This window comes from Salvelinus namaycush, chromosome 6, assembly GCF_016432855.1.
Source record: "Salvelinus namaycush isolate Seneca chromosome 6, SaNama_1.0, whole genome shotgun sequence".
Lineage (NCBI taxonomy): Eukaryota > Metazoa > Chordata > Actinopteri > Salmoniformes > Salmonidae > Salvelinus > Salvelinus namaycush.
In genome coordinates, this window is record NC_052312.1 from 27514216 (window position 1) to 27520215 (window position 6000).

The window sequence follows — 6000 nt, forward strand, 5'->3', positions numbered from 1 at the left end:
GCACACAGCTATGAATAGCAGAGAAGTAGACGAATATCCCATACACTCTAACTTTTTGTCTAACTTGTTGCAGAATTGGTCAAAATGGACATTGTTTGCCAAAATGTTACAGAAAATGATGTTGGTGCTGTTACTTAAACTGTTGTAACTTCTGATGCGAATATCATTTTTTCTCTCCAAACTCCAGATTTGAGTAGCAGAGAAGTAGACGAAGCTGGAAAACTTGACAAATTTTGTCTAAGTGGTTGCAAAGTGGAGTTATTAGCTGATTTGTGTCAAAAGTTGCTTGATTTCACTTACAGGGAATGTAAGTTGGAAGTGATGATGTCACAATGGGGCACTTTAGTATCTTGAGAAATCCAATGAAAGCGGATGAAGGACAAAAAGAGGACAAGAAAGTGAATAACGGAAAAAGTATAACAGATATCAAAAATTCTATACAAACATCTCGATCGAGACCGTTGTGGAATTTTTGAAATTGGAATGGCATTTCTAGCTTAGAGTCTATGGATTCTTCAATTACATTGAGCTGATTTCTGACGTGCTGTTCCTTCTTTTTCCGAAGTGTATTTCTGTATTGTTTTAGTGATTCACCATAGTGAAGGCGTAGACTCAGGTTTTCCGGGTCTCTATGTTTTTGGTTGGACAGGTTTCTCAATTTCTTTCTTAGATTTTTGCATTCTTCATCAAACCATTTGTCATTGTTGTTCATTTTCTTCGGTTTTCTATTTGAGATTTTTAGATTTGATAGGGAAGTTGAGAGGTCAAATATACTGTTAAGAATTTCTACTGCCAAGTTTACACCTTCACTATTACAGTGGAACGTTTTACCCAGGAAATTGTCTAAAAGGGATTGAATTTGTTGTTGCTTAATTGTTTTTTGGTAGGTTTCCAAACTGCATTCCTTCCATCTATAGAATGTCTTAATGTTACTCAGTTCCTTTGGCTTTGATGCCTCATGATTGAGTATTGCTCTGTTCAAGTAGACTGTGATTTTGCTCTGGTCTGATAGGGGTGTCAGTGGGCTGACTCTGAACGCTCTGAGAGACTCTGGGTTGAGGTCAGTGATAAAGTAGTCTACAGTACTACTGCCAAGAGATGAGCTATAGGTGTACCTACCATAGGAGTCCCCTCGAAGCCTACCATTGACTATGTACATACCCAGCGTGTGACAGAGCTGCAGGAGTTGTGACCCGTTTTTGTTGGTTATGTTGTCATAGTTGTGCCTAGGGGGGCATATGGGGGAGGGAATGCTGTCACCTGCAGGCAGGTGTTTGTCCCCCTGTGTGCTGAGGGTGTCAGGTTCTTGTCCGGTTCTGGCATTTAGGTCGCCACAGACTAGTACATGTCCCTGGGCCTGGAAATGATTGATTTCCCCCTCCAGGATGGAGCAGCTGTCTTCATTAAAGTATGGGGATTCTAGTGGGGGGATATAGGTAGCACACAGGAGGAAATTTTTCTCTGTTAACTTTTTCAAATGGACATTTTAAATAATATCAAATTGATTGGTTTCTACAAATGAGATCATTTAAACTTTTCCACATTAACGTTGATACAGCTACGCTCGCAGGTTAATTAACCTTTACTTAACACCCATCCCGGATCCGGGAGCATCCTCATCAGTAAAAGCTAACTAGCGTAGCCTAGCATAGCGCCACAAGTAAATAATAGCATATAAATATCATGAAATCACAAGTCCAATACAGCAAATGAAAGATAAACATCTTGTGAATCCAGCCATCATTTCCGATTTTTTAAATGTTTTACAGCGAAAACACAATATGTATTTCTATTAGCTAACCACAATAGCCAAACACACAACCGCATATTTTCACCATGTTTCCACCGCATCGGTAGCTTTCACAAAACCGACAAAATAGAGATACAATTCATCACTAACCTTGAACAACTTCATCAGATGACAGTCTTATAACATGTTATACAATACATTTATGTTTTGTTCGAAAATGTGCATATTTGAGGTATAAATCATAGTTTTACATTGCAGCCACCATCAAAAATAGCACCAAAGCAGCCAGAATAATTACAGAGAGCAACGTGAAATACATAAATACTCATCATAAAACATTTATGAAAAATACATGGTGTACAGCAAATGAAAGATAAACATCTTGTGAATCCAGCAAATATTTCAGATTTTTTAAGTGTTTTACAGCGAAAACACAATATAGAATTATATTAGCTTACCACAATAGCCAAACACACAACGGCATTTATTCACCGCAAAGGTAGCTTTCGCAAAAACCAGCAATAGATATAAAATTAATCACTAACCTTTGGACAACTTCATCAGATGACAGTCTTATAACATCATGTTATACAATATATTTATGTTTTGTTCGAAAATGTGCATATTTAGAGCTACAAATCGTGGTTATACATTGTGAATACGTAGCAACATTTCCCCAGAATTTCCGGAGATATTTTGGACACTCACCTAATCTGACCAAAGAACTCATCATAAACTTTACATAAAAATACTTGTTGTATGGCAAATGAAAGATACACTGGTTCTTAATGCAACCGCTGTGTTAGATTTTAAAAAATAACTTTACCATAACAAACAGCTTGCGTTATTGCGAGACAGCGCCCGCCAAAACGGCAGAGAATAGGAATCAACATTTTCCACAGAAATACGAAATAACATCATAAATTGTTCTTACTTTTGTTGAGCTTCCATCAGAATCTTGTACAACGAGTCCTAGGTCGAGGATAAATCGTTGTTTGGTTTTAGAATGTCCTTTTCTCCTGTCGAATTCGTGCCACAATGCTAGCCAATGTTGATGACGTTCCCATTTCTCTCGACGCAAAGAACGGAAAACTCCAAAAGTCCCAATAAACGTTGAATAAACTGATGAAACTCGGTTGAAAAAACCTACTTTATGATGTTTTTCTAATATGTATCAAATAAAAACAGAGCCGGAAATATCCGCCGTGTATACCGAACGCTTTTCAGAAGCCAATGTCGACGTACTTCGCACGCCAGAGAAGACAAAGACATTTCCAGACCTGACACTCCAAAAGCTCTTGTTCGGCCTCAGATCAAGCTAGACACCTCATTCCACCTTCCACTGCCTGTTGACATCTAGTGGAAGGCGTATAAAGTGCATGCATATCGATAAATATTAGGCAATTGAATAGGCAGGCCCTGGAACAGAGCATCGTTTTCAGATTTTTCACTTCCTGTATGGAAGTTTGCTGCAAAATGAGTTCTGTTTTACTCACAGATATAATTCAAACAGTTTTAGAAACTTGAGAGTGTTTTCTATCCAATAGTAATAATAATATGCATATTGTACGATCTAGAATAGAGTACGAGGCAGTTTAATTTGGGCACGATATTTTCCAAAGTCAAAACAGCGCCCCCCTATTGACAAGAAGTTTTTAAAGGTTGATTCCCGAATAGCCTATACAGGTTTGATTTATCATTAATTTCGAATAATCAGTCACATTTGGGCTACCCAGTACTGAAGGATGTCCCGCCTTCGCGGAAATCCCATGTGGCTTCGGCCTCAGGGATAAGTGAATCTAATGGTGAATGTACCATAACATTTGCTCTACTGGTTACACTGATAATACAGACCATCTCAATTGATTGGATATCATCGTCTCATTCAATTTAATAAGTTAAATTGTCGAACATACCTTTCGGATTTTTCCAATTAAATGAGACATTTTAAACTTTTCCCATATTAACCTAGATGAACCAACTACTCAGGTTAATTAAAGTTTAATTCCCAGTTGCCCATACAGGTATCATTAATCATTATCATTGATTAATCAAGTTCATTTGCTTTTGCAAATTCATTAATGTCCAACTCCCACATTACTGATGGTTCATTAACCTGTTTGGCGTGCAAGCCCGACGTCGGTACATTTATGACAACAGCCACTTCAAGTGCAGGGCGCGAAATTCAAAAGATATTTTTTTTTAAATATTTAACTTTAACACATTAACAAGTCCAATACAGCATATGAAAGGTACACATCTCGTGAATCCAGCCAACATGTCTGATTTTTTAAATGTTTTACAGCGAAAACAGCACGTATATTTATGTTAGCTCACCACCAAATACAAAGAAGGACAGACATTTTTCACAGCACAGGTAGCATGCACAAAGCCAACCTAACTAACCAAGAACCAACCAAACTAACCAAGAAACAACTTCATCAGATGACAGTCTTATACAATGTTATGTTATACAATAAATCTATGTTTTGTTCGAAAAATGTGCATATTTGAGGTATAAATCAGTTTTACATTGCAGCTACCATCACAGCTACCGTCAAAAATAGCACCGAAGCAGCCAGAGTAATTATAGAGACCAACGTGGAATACCTAAATACGCTTTGAATGGAGTCGATTGCGCAATCAGGGCCTGTATAAAACACCAAATACCGGAAGTAGCTTTCTTTTGCTGCCTGCGCCTGACGCACGAAGGACGTCGGACTCGCCTCCTTCCAACCTGTTGTTTAGCCAGTAATATTTCTCCGGTCATGTTGTTACTCGTTATAGGTGTTAAAAACATCATAAGGTAGTTAATTTGAACCGTTTTATAGCAATTTATATCCGTTTAGGGCGATTTTATGGCATTTCTGTGTAATACACTTTGAAGCGCTGGGCACTTTTCGAGTGCATGGTGAACGTTAGTGACCATTTCGACCGGACAAGAGGAGATCTTTCGACCAAAAGACGATTAGACCGGAGAAAGGATTCATTGCCCAAGATTCTGATGGAAGAACAGCTCATAGTAAGAACAATTTATGATGATAAATCGTGTTTCTGTCGAAAAATGTTAAACGCTTATGCCGCCATTTTGTTTGGTATAGCTTCGCTTGGCGCAACCTGTATTGAAAAGTAAGGATAATTTAAAAAATGTAATTCAGCGATTATATTAAGAATTAAATTGTCTATCAATCGCTGTCCACCCTGTATTTTTTAGTCAAGTTTATGAGTATTTATGTATAAGACTAGATCACTGTCTAATATGGCGCACGACATTTTCTGACCAGCTGGGCTACTTTTCTCATTGTCTAACCATGATTTTGGTGGCTAAATATGCACATTTTCGAACAAACTCTATATGTATGTTGTAATATGATGTTACAGGAGTGTCATCTGAAGAATTCTGAGAAGGTTAGTGAAAAAATTAATACATTTTGGTGGTGATAATGCTATCGCTCTTTTTGCCGTGAATCAATGCTGGGGTAATGTTTGCACATGTGCTATGGTAATATAACGATTTATTGTGTTTTCGCTGTAAGACACTTAGAAAATCTGAAATATTGTCTGGATTCACAGGATCTGTGTCTTTCAATTAGTGTACGCTGTGTATTTTTAAGAAATGTTTTATGATGAGTAAATTGGTAATACACGTTGCTCTCTGTAGTAATTCTAGTCGCTTTGGTGAGATTTGTGATGATGGCTGCAATGGCAAACTATGATTTATACCTGAAATATGCACATTTTTCTAAAAAAAACCTATGCTATACAATAAATATGTTATCAGACTGTCATCTGATGAGGTTGTTTCTTGGTTAGTGGCTATCAATATCTTTATTTGGTCGAATTGGTGATAGCTACTGGTGTTGAGAAAAAATGGTGGACTAAGAAAAATGGTGTCTTTTGCTAACGTGGTTAGCTAATAGATTTACATATTTTGTCTTCCCTGTAAAACATTTTAAAAATCGGACATGTTGGCTTGATTCACAAGATGTGTACCTTTCATATGCTGTATTGGACTTGTTAATGTGAAAAAGTTAAATATTTAAAAAAAATAGATTTTGAATTTCGCGCCCTGCACTTTGAGCTGGATGTTGTCATAAGTGTACCGATGTCGGGACAGCCCGCCTAACAGGTTAACAAGTCCAATACAGCAAATGAAAGGTACACATCTTGTGAATCCAGCCAACATGTCCGATTTTTTAAATGTTTTACAGCGAAAACAGCACGTATATTTATGTTAGCTCACCACCAAA